Below are 20748 nucleotides of genomic sequence, written 5' to 3' on the forward strand. Positions count from 1 at the left end.
TTGAACCTTTGTTGATTGTTTGTTAGTTTTTTCTCAATCCGGCAAGAATCTTTCCATTTGGTCCTTTTTTATTAAATTTTCAATGCATTTCCCCATTGGGTTAGGTTTTTCTCAATTCGGCATGAATCTTCCCATTTGAACCCATTTTCAAGCTTACATTGGTGGAGGACTTCTTTATGGAGTTCACGGGGAAGTAAATCGCGAGCGCGATTACTAAACACGTGAGTCCCCTTAAAAAAATGTATTCAACCCGCTGGGCTTTTGATTAATTTAATTAATTTTAAAGGGGTCATCCGTAAATGATTCTTATCATAACTTTTAAACGGTGGCCTGGATGACAAAATGCCATAGAACATTTTCGACTTAAAATCGCTCATAGAACCCGCAGTAGTTCGGTTATACCACCATTTTAGAATCACCCTGTATTTTGGAAAAGGCGTCAATTTATTTCAACTACATTTCGGAAAAGGCGTCAATTTATTTCAACTATATTTCGGAAAAGGCGTCAATTTATTTCAACTATATTTCGGAAAAGGCGTCAATTTATTTCAACTATATTTCGGAAAAGGCGTCAATTTATTTCAACTATATTTCGGAAAAGGCGCCAATTTATTTCAACTAAATTTGGTCAATTTATTTCAACTATATTTTGGTCAATTTATTTCAACTATATTTTGGTCAATTTATTTCAACTATATTTTGGTCAATTTATTTCAACTATATTTTGGAAAAGACGTCAATTTATTTCAACATTATTTCGGAAAAGGCGTCAATTTATTTCAACTATATTTCGGAAAAGGCGCCAATTTATTTCAACTATGTTTTGGAAAAGGCGTCAATTTATTTCAACTATATTTTGGAAAAGGCGTCAATTTATTTCAACTATATTTTGGAAAAGGCGTCAATTTATTTCAACTACATTTCGGAAAAGGCGTCAATTTATTTCAACTATATTTCGGAAAAGGCGTCAATTTATTTCAACTATATTTCGGAAAAGGCGTCAATTTATTTCAACTATATTTCGGAAAAGGCGTCAATTTATTTCAACTATATTTCGGAAAAGGCGCCAATTTATTTCAACTAAATTTGGTCAATTTATTTCAACTATATTTTGGTCAATTTATTTCAACTATATTTTGGTCAATTTATTTCAACTATATTTTGGTCAATTTATTTCAACTATATTTTGGAAAAGACGTCAATTTATTTCAACATTATTTCGGAAAAGGCGTCAATTTATTTCAACTATATTTCGGAAAAGGCGCCAATTTATTTCAACTATGTTTTGGAAAAGGCGTCAATTTATTTCAACTATATTTTGGAAAAGGCGTCAATTTATTTCAACCATATTTTGGAAAAGGCGTCAATTTATTTCAACTATATTTTGAAAAAGGCGTCAATTTATTTCAATATTTTGGAAAGGCGTCAATTTATTTCAATATTTTGGAAAAGGCGTCAATTTATTTCAATATTTTGGAAAAGGCGTCTAGTTATTTCAGCAATATTTTGGAAAAGGCGTCTAGTTATTTCAGCAATATTTTGGAAGTCATTGCAACTATATTTTGGAAAGAGTGCCTATTTTTCGGCAATTTGATAAATGTAAACACCTTTTCCAAAATATCGTCCTTTACATTTACCAAATTCGGGAATAATTTGATGCCTTTTCCAAAGTATCGTCCTTCACATTTATCAAATTCCCGAATAATTTGATGCCTTTTCCAAAGTATCGTCCTTCACATTTATCAAATTCCCGAATAATTTGGCACATTTTCCAAAATATCGTCCCTTACATTTATCAAATTCCCAAATAATTTGACACCTTTTCCAAAATATCGTCATTCACATTTATCAAATTCCCAAATAATTTGACACCTTTTCCAAAATATCGTCATTCACATTTATCAAATTCCCAAATAATTTGACACCTTTTCCAAAATATCGTCATTCACATTTATCAAATTCCCAAATAATTTGACACCTATTCCAAAATATCATCCTTCACATTTATCAAATTCCCAAATAATTTGACACCTTTTCCAAAATATCGTCATTCACATTTATCAAATTCCCAAATAATTTGACACCTTTTCCAAAATATCATCCTTCACATTTATCAAACACCCAAATAATTTGACACCTTTTCCAAAATAACGTCCGCCAGATTTATCAAATTCAGATTAATTTGACACTTTTTTCCATGATATCGTCCTTCACATTTATCAAATTCCCGAATAATTTGACACCTTTTCCAAAATATTGTCCTTCAGATTTATCAAATTCAAGAATAATTTGACGGCATTTACCAAAATTTACCGTTATCATTTATCGAATTCCCCAAAAATTCAACGATTTTCCCAAAACATCGCAGTTTTTCTCGCATTATATTTCCGTCCTTTTATCAGAAATGAACAGTTTCAGTAAGCTTAAAAAATTCCATAGCTATATCTCCGGCGCGAGTACGTAAATGTTTCCGGCGCGAGTCCGGCAACTTTTCACAGTCCCCTCTGGCTTATTTTGCAAGATTGAGTGCAGAATGCGTTAAGCGGATAGCGGCTTCAATGAGGGTAAGTGAGTGGATTTTGAAATTTTCAAAAAAATTTTTAACTAACTTGCGGCGGCCAAATAATTTTTTAACTATTTTTTTCGGACTCCCCACAGTCTAATTAACTAGAAACCATTGTTAGTTGGGTGGGTCACGTAAAGTGCAATCCTACCTTGAACTAACTCCAAATGGTTTACGTTAGGCTTAGGTTTTATGGCTCGTAACTCTTGTTCTACAAGAGATACGGGGATGCCCTTTGAGTCCAATTTGTCCCCATCTAAGCGTACTATAAACTTAAGGCTAGAGACAAACAGGGGCCGAGTAATTAAGCAAAAAACGTGAGCAATAGAAATAGCGTTAGATTATACTTTGCAGGCTCGTAACTCTGTTTCTATCCTATAGTCCAACGGGGCAGTCTAAGAAGGCCAGTTTCAAAACTACTCACCAAGGGAAAGTCTATGAAGTTTCAAAAATACTCGCGGATGAAAGTCTATGAAAACTCATTCAAATTTGTATTTTTTTAATAAAATTGAAGGAAAACTCGGTGAAATTTTTTAATTCGGTTCTGAAAGCATTTTTTTCCTATTCCTCGACTTAACATTTATCAGGTAATATATTTTCCTTGTTAATATACCGTAATTAGACGCCTTAATTAAGGAAAATGCTCAACTTGGGGTTAGACTGTTACTTATAATTTTCACACTAAACTTTGCAGGTTCGTAACTCTGATATTTTTTCTCTTTCGAGAAATATTTTTGCCTCTGAAGGGTAGTAAAGTATTCATCCTGGGAGTCCTAGGAAAGGAAGGAGGGAATTATAAACCTAATGTGTTTACTGTCAACTAGGGTTGGTTGTTGAACTGGAAAAAACCAGTTGGAAGTCGCAACGGGGGTACGGAGAAAGAAAAATATACATATATCTTTTTTTTTAACAGAATGCGAGTAGTAGCATGGCTGTGGCAAAGAAGTATTAATATCTATTGGAAAATAACATACGCTGCCAATGCTCGAAATGATGGAAAATTCAAACACATTATTTGCTGTCTAAAATTAGTTTAATTAATTTTCACAACGATTTTTTAGGTAGAATAATGTTAGTTATGTTTTATATCTTACAATGGAGTTTGATTTGTGTTGGTTAGCCCCTTGAACGCCTGATATGGTGTTTCTTCTTTAATGACTTTAATTAGTTTTATCTTAATTAAAGTGATGTGTTTTTGGGTATATTGGAGCAAGTTATTGAACTGTAACACGCGAGTTTATGCAAAAAAAGTACGTGAAAAAACCGTACGCAATTAAAACCATTTTTTTCGGATTCCTGAGCCTGAATTTAATCAGGAAAAATCTTTTTCTTGTTAAATGACCCTAAATACGAGCCGTAATTAAGAAAGAAACGCAAAATAAATCCATAAAAACCTTAACTTTCCAAATGCATGAAACCTCTAGGGCTACAACACTGGAATAAAATCTCGATCGAAGAGTATTTTTGGGAGAACTTTTCATAATGTAGCTTTACGGTTATTTTATTTTGTTGTCATAGTAATTAGCTTCGATAGTTATTGAATTACATGAAATCTGGATGAATCGGACCTCACAGTTCCAATGGAGCCAATTTCACCCCTCTACAACTAAGCGTTAATTAATTATTATACTAAATGTCCAAAACTAAAGCGGGATTTGTATAACATTCATGTTTTCAACGTATATTTAGCATTAAAACAGCAATTAAATTAAATTTGTTTAGTCTAATCTGTCTTAAAAAGCCTAAGAGGAATCCAATGGAAGTAGTCCCAGGATCATAAGACAAGCGCTTGTTGAGCTATTTCACTAAATAAATTAAATATATTTCACTCGAAATAGTCTGAACATAAATACTATGAACGGCTACAGTAAATTAAAGGGGAAAATTGCAATTAGAAAGTAGGTAAAAAACAAGACAAAATATATTAACTTTAGTTAGTGCACTTCTATAAAGAATATTCAGTCTATCGCTTATTGGATAGACAGGGTTTAGGGCGTTGAGAACCTTTGTACAATATAGATGAAATATAAAACCTAAATCTGTTAATAATCAACGAATTCACTTTAGAAATCTGAAATATTTCTTTTATTTTAACTTTAATTTCTTAATTAAAAAATTAAACGTTTTTCGGGAATCACTTTCCTAGCAGACGACGATTCAGACATCGCGTAATTTATTTTTAAACCCCGAAGTTAAGAGGGCTGTAAATAAATCAAAATGATTTTCAACAGGCAAATGATTTTGAAGATATTTGACGTAATATAAAAATTAAACATTAAAAACGCAAGGAATTAACTAGCGCGTGTGTAATTAGTTTAATTGGCAAATCCAGTTTAATTTAAGATAGGTAAACAAGTAAATTAAAGTGTCTTTAAGGAATCTCCACGCTAGCAGACGACGTTGCAGACTAACAAGCAAATGTTTAGAAGATATTTGACGTAATATAAAAATTAAACATTAAATACGCAAGGAATTAACTAGCGCGTGTGTAATTAGTTTAATTGGCAAATCCAGTTTAATTTAAGATAGGTAAACAAGTAAATTTAAGTGTCTTTCAGGAATCTCCACGCTAGCAGACGACGTTGCAGACTGCGATTACAGATTGTAATTAAGGCGGGCTGTAAATAAATCAAAATTATTTTCAACAGGCAATTGATTTTATTGAAATTTGAGGCAATATAAAAAAAATTAAACATTAAATACGCAAGGAATTAACTAGCGCGTGTGTAATTAGTTTAATTGGCAAATCCAGTTTAATTTTAAATAGATAAACAAGTATATTAAAGTGTCTTTAAGGAATCTCCACGCTAGCAGACGACGTTGCAGACTAACAGTAACCGGCAAATGATTTTGAAGATATTTGACGCAGACTTAGAAATAAGGATAATTTTTAAACTAGTCCTTGGGACCAGTGACCCCCCTATTGTCCTAAATAATAAACCGGTCTCCGGAGTGGTCCCAGCCTTTGTTCTCCTATAGATTTGTAATTAATAAACTGGTCCCGAGGACCAGTAACCCCCACTTTTTGAATTAAAAAACTAGTCAAGGCTTGGTTTTGGACCAGTGGACGTGTGCTATTTCTAAGTCTGATTTGACGTAATATAAAAATTAAACATTAAAGACGTAAGTAATTAACTAGCGCGAGTGTAATAGTTCAATTCGCAAATCCAGTTTAATTTAAAATAGATAAATAAGTAAACTAAAGTGTTTTTCAGGAATCTCCACGCTAGCAGGCGACGTTGCAGACAGCGATTACAGATTGTAATTAAGGCGGGCTGTAAATAAGTTTTTCATCGCTGCTAGGGCTAGCTCAGCTGTTCTTGTCTTGTCGTCTGCTTACTGTACTGCTTCAGGATGCAATTATGGCTGTTTTAACTCTTTTAAAACTTGAAATCTACCTTGATTTAGTGCGGAAATGGTTTTTTAGCCTCTCATAATAACTATTTTGATAGATATAATCAACGAGACGTCCATGTCCCCCATGAAGACGTCTCCTATTCACAGACTCGTTTTCCGTTGCCTAATTCCCCCAAGTCGCTAATGTTGATTTCTCATTTTTAATTGAAGCAAATCCTGTAATTAAATAGAAAATAAAGATTTTTATTACCTCGAAACAATTACAGCGTTCTCTTTTCACTCTAAATATTTTATTGAAAACTCTAGATTCATTATTTTGCAAGAAAACGGAAAATTTCTACTATTTTAAAATTTCTTTAATTTTAATCTTATAATAAATTCATTTAATCAGGCTCATAAGGGGTTGAAACAAACAGAATTAAAAATAACGATTAATGTTCCATAAATTTTTATCAATCACAAGATTAGTGGGAAAAACTGGATTTTCTGGTTGGGATTGTGTTGCGGTGAAACCCTTTGTAAAAGGAAACCTAAAACAATTTAAGATTATTCAAATTAACGGTTAAGCTATTATGTACACTTTAAAAATAATAAAAACCTCACCGTAGTTGTATTAAATGGTCTGAAAAGAAGACATCAGCGAGTTGAAAATAATGATAAGGACGTGACGAAAGAAAGTCTTGGTTCAAAGAAGCTTGGTTAGTTTTATTTCGAAAAACTAATACTTCGGAGAATCGGCGTTGCAATCTCGTGAATAACAAGGACTTTGTTGTCCATCTCACTCCTTGGGTAGTCTTTGTATCATGGAGTCACGTGGTGCCTTTGACATATTCCAAAGAATTCTTATTCACCGGTGAAGCCTTCTTTGCAAAAGAAACTGCAGGAAATAAAATATGATTTGCTTCTTTTTGGTTCCAATTAATTTCCAACATTTGAACATTAATTCTTATTCTATTTCGTGTCCCTTTAAATACCAACCTTTTCGACCGCGTTACCTCCTTTCAAAGAGTTTTCAGCTTCGTCTAGAGTGTTCCTTCAACTACACTCGGCTCTCTTTTGCAATATACCAATGATGAGAAACGCAATAAGTTGGCCACTTTTCTGAAAATTTGAGGTTGCAATTTTAGTCTATAGAGCAAGAATTGGAATTAAATGAGTATAATGATTTCGCAAAAGTCTGTGACGTTATTCTAATTGACTGTGTCATACTCAAATTTCGTGTCCCTTTAAGAGGGAAATAGGGAACTTTTAAACAATAATCGTTAACAACGCTTCATCGTTTCCAATTAAAGTGGCTCGAAATCTAGGGGCGTGGTCTAGTACTAACTACAGAAGCTATGGGCGGGGCTTCATCGTCTAACAGAAAATAAGAACCTCCCGTGCATCCTTGAACTAAATAGCTAAAGCCCACGATAGTACTAATTGCGCTTCATCATTTCCAATTAAAGAGGGTTGAAGTCATGGGGGCGTGGAGCATTTAAAACTACAGACGGTATGGGCGGGGCGTGGTCTATTTACAGCTACAAAAGGTAAGGTATGGGCGGGGCTTCGTCTATTTACAACTACAAAAGGTAAGGTATGGCCGGGGCGTGGTCTATTTACAACTACAAAAGGTAAGGTAAGGGCGGGGCATGGTCTATTTACAACTACAAAAGGTAAGGTAAGGGCGGGGCATGGTCTATTTACAACTACAAAAGGTAAGGTAAGGGCGGGGCATGGTCTATTTACAACTACAAAAGGTAAGGTAAGGGCGGGGCATGGTCTATTTACAACTACAAAAGGTAAGGTATGGGCGGGGCTTTGTCTATCATCAAATAGGAAACTACCATGTCTACTTGCGCTAAATAGACAGCCTACGCCATTGAGAGACGTTTTTGCGGCGAAAGGCTCTCGCCCCACCCCTTATCATCAAGTCATAATGACAATGGTGGCTATCAATCATGTTACATATTGCCGCTACCGATATGCTCCAATTAATAACAATTATTTACAAATTTTCAGTGGAAACGGAACGGGATGAAGATCTTTTAGCCTAAAAAAAACATGCAAGGTTAGTATGTTCTGACGGGAGTTTCAGATAAAAATGAGATTAGTTTCAATTACTATGACGTTTATTTACCGTTATTTGAGTTAATTTGACTTGATTAAGGCGGGGGGGGTGTAATGATTAACTCCTAATCTTCTTGATGTTCCTTGAAACTGCAATAAGCAACGGCTTTCAGTGCTCCGTAGTTAAGAAAAATCTGAAATTATGTAGTTTTTTTCAATTTTAATTAAATTAACAATGGAACTATGCATTTAAGAATGATTCCCCTTAATTAAAAATGCAAAATATGTATTTAATAACGCGAAACCGCAAGGAAAACAATCCTAAGCCTTAGTCGATTATCATGAAAAACAATTGTTATTCAAAATACTTACGTTTCTCTCGCTTCGGTGATGTTAAAACAAATAAATTAAACTATAGAAGGTTGAAACATATAGTTCTGAAAAACATTAGTCGCATAGAATTAAATATAAAATCTTCAAACTGCATCTAAATTAATTCTACGAGCTACTACGAGTACGATTCGAAGGCAGCCATCTTTTTTATTTATTTAAACAGGAAGTTGGGGAGTATAACCCGCCTAAAGAACAGCCAGCCTTTGGCAGTGCATTACGAGAATGATCATTGTGGTCGATATTTGACTCTTGGAATACCTCCTCAGATGTAGCGTGAAAAGTCGTAACTTTTCAACAATACCTGACAACCATTTAATTTTTGGGCGTCCGTGGCGCAATGGCTAGCGCGTTCGGCTGTTAACCGAAAGGTTGGTGGTTCGAGCCCATCCGGGAGCGGTGTTGTGACGTCTCAGATGTAACGTAAAATGTCGGAGTTTTTCCACAATACCTGACGAACATTTAATTTTTGGGCTTCAGTGGCGCAATGGTCAGCGCGTTCAGCTGTTAACTGAAAGGTTGGTGGTTCGAGCCCAAACGAGAGAGGTTTTGTGGGGTCTCAGATGTAGCTTGAAAAGTCGTAACTTTTCAACAATACCTGACAACCATTTAATTTCTGGGCTTCCGTGGCTCAATGGTTAGCGCGTTCGGCTGTTAACCTACAGGTTGGAGGTTCTAGCCCATCCGGGAGCGGTGTTGTGAGGCCTCAGATGTGAAGTAAAAAGTCAAAGTTTTACCTCAATACCTGACGAAAATTTAATTTTTGGGCTTCAGTGGCGCAATGGTTAGCGCGTTCGGCTATTAACCAATAGGTTGGTGGTTCGAGCCCATCCGGGAGAAGTGTTGTGACGTCTCAGATGTAACGTAAAATGTCGGAGTTTTTCCACAATACCTGACGAACATTTAATTTTTGGGCTTCCGTGGCGCAATGGTTAGTGCGTTCAGCTGTTAACCGAAAGGTTGGTGGTTCGAGCCCAAACGAGAGAGGATTTGTGGGGTCTCAGATGTAGCGTGAAAAGTCGTAACTTTTCAACAATACCTGACAACCATTTAATTTTTGGGCGTCCGTGGCGCAATGGCTAGCGCGTTCGGCTGTTAACCGAAAGGTTGGTGGTTCGAGCCCATCCAGGAGCGGTGTTGTGACGTCTCAGATGTAACGTAAAATGTCGGAGTTTTTCCACAATACCTGACGAACATTTAATTTTTGGGCTTCAGTGGCGCAATGGTCAGCGCGTTCAGCTGTTAATCGAAAGGTTGGTGGTTCGAGCCCAAACGAGAGAGGTTTTGTGGGGTCTCAGATGTAGCTTGAAAAGTCGTAACTTTTCAACAATACCTGACAACCATTTAATTTCTGGGCTTCAGTGGCGCAATGGTTAGCGCGTTCGGCTATTAACCAATAGGTTGGTGGTTCGAGCCCATCCGGGAGAAGTGTTGTGACGTCTCAGATGTAACGTAAAATGTCGGAGTTTTTCCACAATACCTGACGAACATTTAATTTTTGGGCTTCAGTGGCGCAATGGTCAGCGCGTTCAGCTGTTAACCGAAAGGTTGGTGGTTCGAGCCCAAACGAGAGAGGTTTTGTGGGGTCTCAGATGTAGCTTGAAAAGTCGTAACTTTTCCACAATACCTGACAACCATTTAATTTCTGAGCTTCCGTGGCTCAATGGTTAGCGCGTTCGGCTGTCAATCGATAGGTTGGTGGTTCGATCCCATCCGGGAGCGGTGTTGTGAGGTCTCGGATGTGAAGTAAAAAGTCAAAGTTTTACCTCAATACCTGACGAAAATTTAATTTTTGGGCTTCAGTGGCGCAATGGTCAGCGCGTTCAGCTGTTAACCGAAAGGTTGGTGGTTCGAGCCCACCCGGGAGCGGTGTTGTGACGTCTCAGATGTAACGTAAAATGTGAGAGTTTTTCCACAATACCTGACGAGCATTTAATTTTTGGGCTTCCGTGGCGCAATGGTTAGCGCGTTCAGCTGTTAATCGAAAGGTTGGTTGTTCGAGCCCACCCGTGAGAGGTGTTGTGAGGTCTCAGATGTAGCGTGAAAAGTCAAACTTTTTCCATAATACGTGATAACCATTTATTTTCTGATCTTTCGTGGCTCAATGGTTAGCGCGTTCGGCTGTTAACCAATAGCTACGTGGTTCGAGCCCACCCGGGAGCGGTGTTTTTGGATCTCAAATGTAACGTAAATAGCCAAAGTTTTTCTACAATACCTGACGACCATTTAATTTTTGGGCTTCCGTGGCGCAATGGTTAGTGCGTTCAGCTGTTAACCGAAAGGTTGGTGGTTCGAGCCCATCCGGGAGCGGTGTTGTGACGTCTCAGATGTTACGTAAAATGTCAGAGTTTTTCCACAATACCTGACGAACATTTAATTTTTGGGCTTCCGTGGCGCAGTAATTAGCGCGTCCAGCTCTTAATCGAAAGGTTGGTGGTTTGAGCCCACCCGGAAGAGGTGTTGTGGGGTCTCAGATGTAGCGTTAAAAGTCAAAACTTTTCCACAATACGTGACAACCATTTAATTTCTGATCTTCCGTGGCTCAATGGTTAGCGCGTTCGGCTGTCAATCGAAAGGTTGGTGGTTCGATCCCATCCGGGAGCGGAGTTGTGAGGTCTCGGATGTGAAGTAAAAAGTCAAAGTTTTACCTCAATACCTGAAGAAAATTTAATTTTTGGGCTTCAGTGGCGCAATGGTCAGCGCGTTCAGCTGTTAACCGAAAGGTTGGTGGTTCGAGCCCTCCCGGGAGCGGTGTTGTGACGTCTCAGATGTAACGTAAAATGTGAGAGTTTTTCCACAATACCTGACGAGCATTTAATTTTTGGGCTTCCGTGGCTCAATGGTTAGCGCGTTCGGCTGTTAACCTATAGGTTGGAGTTTCTAGCCCATCCGGGAGCGGTGTTGTGATGTCTCAGATGTAACGTAAAATGTCAGAGTTTTTCCACAATACCTGACAACCATTTAATTTCTGAGCTTCCGTGGCACAATGGTTAGCGCGTTCGGCTGTCAATCGAAAGGTTGGTGGTTCGATCCCATCCGGGAGCGGTGTTGTGAGGTCTCGGATGTGAAGTAAAAAGTCAAAGTTTTACCTCAATACCTGACGAAAATTTAATTTTTGGGCTTCAGTGGCGCAATGGTCAGCGCGTTCAGCTGTTAACCGAAAGGTTGGTGGTTCGAGCCCACCCGGGAGAGGTGTTGTTAGGTCTCAGATGTAGCGTGAAAAGTCAAAATTTTTCCATAATACGTGATAACCATTTATTTTCTGATCTTTCGTGGCTCAATGGTTAGCGCGTTAGGCTGTTAACCAATAGCTTGGTGGTTCGAGCCCACCCGGGAGCGGTGTTTTTGGATCTCAAATGTAACGTAAATAGCCAAAGTTTTTCTACAATACCTGATGACCATTCAATTTTTGGGCTTCCGTGGCGCAATGGTTAGTGCGTTCAGCTGTTAACCGAAAGGTTGGTGGTTCGAGCCCAAACGAGAGAGGATTTGTGGGGTCTCAGATGAAGCGTGAAAAGTCGTAACTTTTCAAAAATACCTGACAACCATTTAATTTTTGGGCATCCGTGGCGCAATGGCTAGCGCGTTCGGCTGTTAACCGAAAGGTTGGTGGTTCGAGCCCATCCGGGAGCGGTGTTGTGACGTCTCAGATGTTACGTAAAATGTCAGAGTTTTTCCACAATACCTGACGAACATTTAATTTTTGGGCTTCCGTGGCGCATTAATTAGCGCGTCCAGCTCTTAATCGAAAGGTTGGTGGTTCGAGCCCACCCGGAAGAGGTGTTGTGGGGTCTCAGATGTAGCGTTAAAAGTCAAAACTTTTCCACAATACGTGACAACCATTTAATTTTTGGGCTTCCTTGGCGCAATGGTTAGCGCGTTCGGCTGTTAACCGAAAGGATGGTGGTTCGAGCCCACCTGGGAGAGGTGTTGTAGGGTCTAAGATGTAACGTAAAAAGTCATAACTTATCCACAAAACCTAACAACCATTTAATTTCTTAGCTTCTGTGGCTCAATGGTTAGCGCGTTCGGCTGTTAACCAATTGGTTGGTGGTTCGAGCCTATCCGGGAGAAGTGTTGTGACGTCTCAGATGTAACGTAAAATGTCAGAGTTTTTCCACAATACCTGACGAACATTTAATTTTTGGGCTTGCGTGGCGCAATGGTTAGCGCGTTCAGCTGTTAATCGAAAGGTTGGTGGTTCGAGCCCACCCGGGAGAGGTGTTGTTGGGTCTCATATGTAGCGTAAAAAGTCAAAACTTTTCCACAATACGTGACAACCATTTATTTTCTGAGCTTTCGTGGCTCAATGGTTAGCGCGTTCGGCTGTTAACCAATAGGTTGGTGGTTCGAGCCCACCCGGGAGCGGTGTTTTTGGATCTCAAATGTAACGTAAATAGCCAAAATTTTTCCACAATACCTGACGACCATTTAATTTTTGGGCGTCCGTGGCGAATGGTTAGCGCATTCGGCTGTTAACCGAAAGGTTGGTGGTTCGAGCCCATCCGGGAGCGGTGTTGTGAGGCCTCAGATGTGAAGTAAAAAGTCAAAGTTTTACCTCAATACCTGACGAAAATTTAATTTTTGGGCTTCAGTGGCGCAATGGTTAGCGCGTTCGGCTATTAACCAATAGGTTGGTGGTTCGAGCCCATCCGGGAGAAGTGTTGTGACGTCTCAGATGTAACGTAAAATGTCGGAGTTTTTCCACAATACCTGACGAACATTTAATTTTTGGGCTTCAGTGGCGCAATGGTCAGCGCGTTCAGCTGTTAACCGAAAGGTTGGTGGTTCGAGCCCAAACGAGAGAGGTTTTGTGGGGTCTCAGATGTAGCTTGAAAAGTCGTAACTTTTCAACAATACCTGACAACCATTTAATTTCTGGGCTTCAGTGGCGCAATGGTTAGCGCGTTCGGCTATTAACCAATAGGTTGGTGGTTCGAGCCCATCCGGGAGAAGTGTTGTGACGTCTCAGATGTAACGTAAAATGTCGGAGTTTTTCCACAATACCTGACGAACATTTAATTTTTGGGCTTCAGTGGCGCAATGGTCAGCGCGTTCAGCTGTTAACCGAAAGGTTGGTGGTTCGAGCCCAAACGAGAGAGGTTTTGTGGGGTCTCAGATGTAGCTTGAAAAGTCGTAACTTTTCCACAATACCTGACAACCATTTAATTTCTGAGCTTCCGTGGCTCAATGGTTAGCGCGTTCGGCTGTCAATCGAAAGGTTGGTGGTTCGATCCCATCCGGGAGCGGTGTTGTGAGGTCTCGGATGTGAAGTAAAAAGTCAAAGTTTTACCTCAATACCTGACGAAAATTTAATTTTTGGGCTTCAGTGGCGCAATGGTCAGCGCGTTCAGCTGTTAACCGAAAGGTTGGTGGTTCGAGCCCACCCGGGAGCGGTGTTGTGACGTCTCAGATGTAACGTAAAATGTGAGAGTTTTTCCACAATACCTGACGAGCATTTAATTTTTGGGCTTCCGTGGCGCAATGGTTAGCGCGTTCAGCTGTTAATCGAAAGGTTGGTGGTTCGAGCCCACCCGGGAGAGGTGTTGTGAGGTCTCAGATGTAGCGTGAAAAGTCAAACTTTTTCCATAATACGTGATAACCATTTATTTTCTGATCTTTCGTGGCTCAATGGTTAGCGCGTTCGGCTGTTAACCAATAGCTTGGTGGTTCGAGCCCACCCGGGAGCGGTGTTTTTGGATCTCAAATGTAACGTAAATAGCCAAAGTTTTTCTACAATACCTGACGACCATTTAATTTTTGGGCTTCCGTGGCGCAATGGTTAGTGCGTTCAGCTGTTAACCGAAAGGTTGGTGGTTCGAGCCCAAACGAGAGAGGATTTGTGGGGTCTCAGATGTAGCGTGAAAAGTCGTAACTTTTCAACAATACCTGACAACCATTTAATTTTTGGGCGTCCGTGGCGCAATGGCTAGCGCGTTCGGCTGTTAACCGAAAGGTTGGTGGTTCGAGCCCATCCAGGAGCGGTGTTGTGACGTCTCAGATGTAACGTAAAATGTCGGAGTTTTTCCACAATACCTGACGAACATTTAATTTTTGGGCTTCAGTGGCGCAATGGTCAGCGCGTTCAGCTGTTAATCGAAAGGTTGGTGGTTCGAGCCCAAACGAGAGAGGTTTTGTGGGGTCTCAGATGTAGCTTGAAAAGTCGTAACTTTTCAACAATACCTGACAACCATTTAATTTCTGGGCTTCAGTGGCGCAATGGTTAGCGCGTTCGGCTATTAACCAATAGGTTGGTGGTTCGAGCCCATCCGGGAGAAGTGTTGTGACGTCTCAGATGTAACGTAAAATGTCGGAGTTTTTCCACAATACCTGACGAACATTTAATTTTTGGGCTTCAGTGGCGCAATGGTCAGCGCGTTCAGCTGTTAACCGAAAGGTTGGTGGTTCGAGCCCAAACGAGAGAGGTTTTGTGGGGTCTCAGATGTAGCTTGAAAAGTCGTAACTTTTCCACAATACCTGACAACCATTTAATTTCTGAGCTTCCGTGGCTCAATGGTTAGCGCGTTCGGCTGTCAATCGATAGGTTGGTGGTTCGATCCCATCCGGGAGCGGTGTTGTGAGGTCTCGGATGTGAAGTAAAAAGTCAAAGTTTTACCTCAATACCTGACGAAAATTTAATTTTTGGGCTTCAGTGGCGCAATGGTCAGCGCGTTCAGCTGTTAACCGAAAGGTTGGTGGTTCGAGCCCACCCGGGAGCGGTGTTGTGACGTCTCAGATGTAACGTAAAATGTGAGAATTTTTCCACAATACCTGACGAGCATTTAATTTTTGGGCTTCCGTGGCGCAATGGTTAGCGCGTTCAGCTGTTAATCGAAAGGTTGGTTGTTCGAGCCCACCCGTGAGAGGTGTTGTGAGGTCTCAGATGTAGCGTGAAAAGTCAAACTTTTTCCATAATACGTGATAACCATTTATTTTCTGATCTTTCGTGGCTCAATGGTTAGCGCGTTCGGCTGTTAACCAATAGCTACGTGGTTCGAGCCCACCCGGGAGCGGTGTTTTTGGATCTCAAATGTAACGTAAATAGCCAAAGTTTTTCTACAATACCTGACGACCATTTAATTTTTGGGCTTCCGTGGCGCAATGGTTAGTGCGTTCAGCTGTTAACCGAAAGGTTGGTGGTTCGAGCCCATCCGGGAGCGGTGTTGTGACGTCTCAGATGTTACGTAAAATGTCAGAGTTTTTCCACAATACCTGACGAACATTTAATTTTTGGGCTTCCGTGGCGCAGTAATTAGCGCGTCCAGCTCTTAATCGAAAGGTTGGTGGTTTGAGCCCACCCGGAAGAGGTGTTGTGGGGTCTCAGATGTAGCGTTAAAAGTCAAAACTTTTCCACAATACGTGACAACCATTTAATTTCTGATCTTCCGTGGCTCAATGGTTAGCGCGTTCGGCTGTCAATCGAAAGGTTGGTGGTTCGATCCCATCCGGGAGCGGAGTTGTGAGGTCTCGGATGTGAAGTAAAAAGTCAAAGTTTTACCTCAATAAATGAAGAAAATTTAATTTTTGGGCTTCAGTGGCGCAATGGTCAGCGCGTTCAGCTGTTAACCGAAAGGTTGGTGGTTCGAGCCCTCCCGGGAGCGGTGTTGTGACGTCTCAGATGTAACGTAAAATGTGAGAGTTTTTCCACAATACCTGACGAGCATTTAATTTTTGGGCTTCCGTGGCTCAATGGTTAGCGCGTTCGGCTGTTAACCTATAGGTTGGAGTTTCTAGCCCATCCGGGAGCGGTGTTGTGATGTCTCAGATGTAACGTAAAATGTCAGAGTTTTTCCACAATACCTGACAACCATTTAATTTCTGAGCTTCCGTGGCACAATGGTTAGCGCGTTCGGCTGTCAATCGAAAGGTTGGTGGTTCGATCCCATCCGGGAGCGGTGTTGTGAGGTCTCGGATGTGAAGTAAAAAGTCAAAGTTTTACCTCAATACCTGACGAAAATTTAATTTTTGGGCTTCAGTGGCGCAATGGTCAGCGCGTTCAGCTGTTAACCGAAAGGTTGGTGGTTCGAGCCCACCCGGGAGAGGTGTTGTTAGGTCTCAGATGTAGCGTGAAAAGTCAAAATTTTTCCATAATACGTGATAACCATTTATTTTCTGATCTTTCGTGGCTCAATGGTTAGCGCGTTAGGCTGTTAACCAATAGCTTGGTGGTTCGAGCCCACCCGGGAGCGGTGTTTTTGGATCTCAAATGTAACGTAAATAGCCAAAGTTTTTCTACAATACCTGATGACCATTCAATTTTTGGGCTTCCGTGGCGCAATGGTTAGTGCGTTCAGCTGTTAACCGAAAGGTTGGTGGTTCGAGCCCAAACGAGAGAGGATTTGTGGGGTCTCAGATGAAGCGTGAAAAGTCGTAACTTTTCAAAAATACCTGACAACCATTTAATTTTTGGGCATCCGTGGCGCAATGGCTAGCGCGTTCGGCTGTTAACCGAAAGGTTGGTGGTTCGAGCCCATCCGGGAGCGGTGTTGTGACGTCTCAGATGTTACGTAAAATGTCAGAGTTTTTCCACAATACCTGACGAACATTTAATTTTTGGGCTTCCGTGGCGCATTAATTAGCGCGTCCAGCTCTTAATCGAAAGGTTGGTGGTTCGAGCCCACCCGGAAGAGGTGTTGTGGGGTCTCAGATGTAGCGTTAAAAGTCAAAACTTTTCCACAATACGTGACAACCATTTAATTTTTGGGCTTCCTTGGCGCAATGGTTAGCGCGTTCGGCTGTTAACCGAAAGGATGGTGGTTCGAGCCCACCTGGGAGAGGTGTTGTAGGGTCTAAGATGTAACGTAAAAAGTCATAACTTATCCACAAAACCTAACAACCATTTAATTTCTTAGCTTCTGTGGCTCAATGGTTAGCGCGTTCGGCTGTTAACCAATTGGTTGGTGGTTCGAGCCTATCCGGGAGAAGTGTTGTGACGTCTCAGATGTAACGTAAAATGTCAGAGTTTTTCCACAATACCTGACGAACATTTAATTTTTGGGCTTGCGTGGCGCAATGGTTAGCGCGTTCAGCTGTTAATCGAAAGGTTGGTGGTTCGAGCCCACCCGGGAGAGGTGTTGTTGGGTCTCATATGTAGCGTAAAAAGTCAAAACTTTTCCACAATACGTGACAACCATTTATTTTCTGAGCTTTCGTGGCTCAATGGTTAGCGCGTTCGGCTGTTAACCAATAGGTTGGTGGTTCGAGCCCACCCGGGAGCGGTGTTTTTGGATCTCAAATGTAACGTAAATAGCCAAAATTTTTCCACAATACCTGACGACCATTTAATTTTTGGGCGTCCGTGGCGAATGGTTAGCGCATTCGGCTGTTAACCGAAAGGTTGGTGGTTCGAGCCCATCCGGGAGCGGTGTTGTGAGGCCTCAGATGTGAAGTAAAAAGTCAAAGTTTTACCTCAATACCTGACGAAAATTTAATTTTTGGGCTTCAGTGGCGCAATGGTCAGCGCGTTCAGCTGTTAACCGAAAGTTTGGTGGTTCGAGCCCAAACGAGAGAGGTTTTGTGGGGTCCCAGTATCTCTTGTAGAACAAGAGTTATGAGCCTCCAAAGTTTAGTGCAAAAATCATAAGTAACATAATAAAAGTAAGTGAGACGATACCAAAGTTGACGAACATTTTGCTTAATATCTAGGCCCCTGTTTGTCGTAGCTCAATGTTTTTAGTATGGTTAGATGGGGGACAATTTGGACTATAACATATCCTAAGGACATCCCCGTATCTCTAGTAAACACAGAGTTATGGGCCTGCAAAGCATAGTCTAATGCATTTCCTTTGGACGGGTTGTTTGTTTACGTTTAGCTTAATTACTCGGCCCCTGTTTTTCGTAGCTCAATGTTTTTAGTATGGTTAGATGGTGGACAAATTGGACTATAAAATACTCAAAGGACATCCTCGTATCTCCAGTAGAAACAGAGTTACGAGCCTGCAAAGTATAGTCTAACTCATTTCCTATGGAGGGGGTTTGTTTCTTTACGTTTTGCTTAAGTACTCGGCCCCTGTTTGTCGTAGCCCAAAGTTTTTAGTATATTTAGATGAAGGACAAATTGGACTATAACATATCCTAAGGACATCCCGGTATCTCTAATAGACACAGAGTTATGGGCCTGCAAAATATAGTCTAATGCATTTTCTATGGAGGGGTTTGTTTGTTCACGTATTGCTTAATTACTTGACCTGTTCTTTCGATTAAAAATAATAACATATCTTTAGTGTAGCGGTTATCGCATCCGCCTCACTCCCGGAAGGCCACAGGTTCGAAACCGCGAAGCTTTTTTTTTTTGCTTGGAACATGCAAAGACCTTTATAATTATCCGAACATTTGTGTCAAGGTCACATTATTTACATCCCCGTATCTCTGGTAGAGCCAGAGTTACGAGCCTGCAAACTTTATTTTCAAAAATCAAAAGTAACCTTCTAACAATAAGTGAGACAAAAAATAAGTTGACGACGATATTGAGGTAGCCTCAAGTTTAAAGTATCCTTGTATGGGGAGCAAAGAGTACTATAACATATCCAAAGGAGATCCCAGTATCTCTTGTAGAACAAGAGTTATGAGCCTCCAAAGTTTAGTGCAAAAATCATAAGTAACATAATAAAAATAAGTGAGACGATACCAAAGTTGACGAACATTTTGCTTAATATCTCGGCCCCTGTTTGTCGTAGCTCAATGTTTTTAGTATGGTTAGATAAGGGACAATTTAGACTATAACCAATCCTAAGGACATCCCCGTATCTCTAGTAAACACAGAGTTATGGGCCTGCAAAGCATAGTCTAATGCATTTCCTTTGGACGGGTTGTTTGTTTACGTTTAGCTTAATTACTCGGCCCTTGTTTTTCGTAGCTCAATGTTTTTAGTATGGTTAGATGGGGGACAAATTGGACTATAACATACTCAAAGGACATCCCCGTATCTCCAGTGGAAACAGAGTTACGAGCCTGCAAAGTATAGTCTAACTCATTTCCTATGGAGGGGGTTTGTTTCTTTACGTTTTGCTTAAGTACTCGGCCCCTGTTTGTCGTAGCCCAAAGTTTTTAGTATATTTAGATGAAGGACAAATTGGACTATAACATATCCTAAGGACATCCCGGTATCTCTAATAGACACAGAGTTATGGGCCTGCAAAATATAGTCTAATGCATTTTCTATGGAGGGGTTTGTTTGTTCACGTATTGCTTAATTACTTGACCCTGTTCTTTCGATTAAAAATAATAACATATCTTTAGTGTAGCGGTTATCGCATCCGCCTCACTCCCGGAAGGCCACAGGTTCGAAACCGCGAAGCTTTTTTTTTTTGCTTGGAACATGCAAAGACCTTTATAATTATCCGAACATTTGTGTCAAGGTCACATTATTTACATCCCCGTATCTCTGGTAGAGCCAGAGTTACGAGCCTGCAAACTTTATTTTCAAAAATCAAAAGTAACCTTCTAACAATAAGTGAGACAAAAAATAAGTTGACGACGATATTGAGGTAGCCTCAAGTTTAAAGTATCCTTGTATGGGGAGCAAAGAGTACTATAACATATCCAAAGGAGATCCCAGTATCTCTTGTAGAACAAGAGTTATGAGCCTCCAAAGTTTAGTGCAAAAATCATAAGTAACATAATAAAAATAAGTGAGACGATACCAAAGTGGACGAACATTTTGCTTAATATCTCGGCCCCTGTTTGTCGTAGCTCAATGTTTTTAGTATGGTTAGATGAGGGACAATTTAGACTATAACATATCCTAAGGACATCTCCGTATCTCTAGTAGACACAGAGTTATGGGCCTGCAAAATATAGTCTAATGCATTTCCTATGGACGGGTTGTTTGTTTACGTTTAGCTTAATTACTCGGCCCCTGTTTGTCGTAGCTCAATGTTTTTAGTATGGTTAGATGGGGGACAAATTGGACTATAACATACTCAAAGGACATCCCCGTATCTCCAGTAGAAACAGAGTTACGAGCCTGCAAAGTATAGTCTAATGCATTTCCTATGGAGGGGGTTTGTTTCGTTACGTTTTGCTTTAGTACTCGGCCCCTGTTTGTCGTAGCCCAAAGTTTTTAGTATGGTTAGATGGGGGACAATTTGGACTATAACATATCCTAACGACATCTCCGTATCTCTAGTAGACACAGAGTTATGGGCCTGCAAAGTATAATCTAATGCATTTCCTATGGAGGGGTTGTTTGTTTACGTTTAGCTTAATTACTCGGCCCCTGTTTGTCGTAGCTCAATATTTTTAGTATGGTTAGATGGGGGACAAATTGGACTATAACATACTCAAAGGACATCCCCGTATCTCCAGTAGAAACAGAGTTACGAGCCTGCAAAGTATAGTCTAATGCATTTCCTATGGAGGGGGTTTGTTTCGTTACGTTTTGCTTTAGT

The 20748-nt window shown here is 40.3% G+C and overlaps 2 long non-coding RNA genes and 7 other non-coding genes across 14 annotated transcripts; 8 read left to right on the forward strand and 1 right to left on the reverse strand.

Annotated features, from left to right (window-relative positions):
- The first annotated feature begins 2515 nt into the window (after positions 1–2515).
- On the forward strand, positions 2516–6180 carry LOC149582538 (uncharacterized). 3 transcript variants are annotated; one of them, XR_016380609.1, is made up of 6 exons: positions 2516–2880; positions 2945–3150; positions 3258–3388; positions 3477–5047; positions 5122–5686; positions 5779–6180. It is a non-coding gene; the product is annotated as an uncharacterized LOC149582538 (long non-coding RNA). The 3 variants fall into 3 exon arrangements; XR_016380608.1 differs by having other exon boundaries at positions 2540–2564; positions 2659–2880; positions 3477–5686; XR_016380607.1 differs by having other exon boundaries at positions 3477–5686.
- Positions 6181–6254: 74 nt separating this feature from the next.
- Positions 6255–8619, reverse strand: LOC149582539 (uncharacterized). 4 transcript variants are annotated; one of them, XR_016380604.1, is made up of 6 exons: positions 8342–8614; positions 8040–8163; positions 7747–7952; positions 6899–7021; positions 6524–6797; positions 6255–6450 (listed from the first exon to the last, which is right to left on the reverse strand). It is a non-coding gene; the product is annotated as an uncharacterized LOC149582539 (long non-coding RNA). The 4 variants fall into 4 exon arrangements; XR_016380605.1 differs by having other exon boundaries at positions 7912–7952; positions 8342–8609; XR_016380603.1 differs by having other exon boundaries at positions 6899–7952; positions 8342–8619.
- Positions 8620–10008: 1389 nt separating this feature from the next.
- Positions 10009–10081, forward strand: TRNAD-GUC (transfer RNA aspartic acid (anticodon GUC)). The gene has a single exon. It is a non-coding gene; the product is annotated as a tRNA-Asp (tRNA).
- An 809-nt stretch (positions 10082–10890) lies between these two features.
- TRNAD-GUC (transfer RNA aspartic acid (anticodon GUC)) lies at positions 10891–10963 on the forward strand. The gene has a single exon. It is a non-coding gene; the product is annotated as a tRNA-Asp (tRNA).
- Positions 10964–11331: 368 nt separating this feature from the next.
- Positions 11332–11404, forward strand: TRNAD-GUC (transfer RNA aspartic acid (anticodon GUC)). Its single transcript has one exon. It is a non-coding gene; the product is annotated as a tRNA-Asp (tRNA).
- Positions 11405–13535: 2131 nt separating this feature from the next.
- Positions 13536–13608, forward strand: TRNAD-GUC (transfer RNA aspartic acid (anticodon GUC)). The gene has a single exon. It is a non-coding gene; the product is annotated as a tRNA-Asp (tRNA).
- Positions 13609–14858: 1250 nt separating this feature from the next.
- Positions 14859–14931, forward strand: TRNAD-GUC (transfer RNA aspartic acid (anticodon GUC)). The gene has a single exon. It is a non-coding gene; the product is annotated as a tRNA-Asp (tRNA).
- An 809-nt stretch (positions 14932–15740) lies between these two features.
- Positions 15741–15813, forward strand: TRNAD-GUC (transfer RNA aspartic acid (anticodon GUC)). The gene has a single exon. It is a non-coding gene; the product is annotated as a tRNA-Asp (tRNA).
- Positions 15814–16181: 368 nt separating this feature from the next.
- On the forward strand, positions 16182–16254 carry TRNAD-GUC (transfer RNA aspartic acid (anticodon GUC)). Its single transcript has one exon. It is a non-coding gene; the product is annotated as a tRNA-Asp (tRNA).
- The last annotated feature ends 4494 nt before the right edge of the window (positions 16255–20748 follow it).

The sequence above is a fragment of the Phalangium opilio genome, unplaced genomic scaffold, assembly GCF_054372755.1.
Source record: "Phalangium opilio isolate 3A_F unplaced genomic scaffold, DU_Popi_V2 ptg001675l_1, whole genome shotgun sequence".
Taxonomy (NCBI): domain Eukaryota; kingdom Metazoa; phylum Arthropoda; class Arachnida; order Opiliones; family Phalangiidae; genus Phalangium; species Phalangium opilio.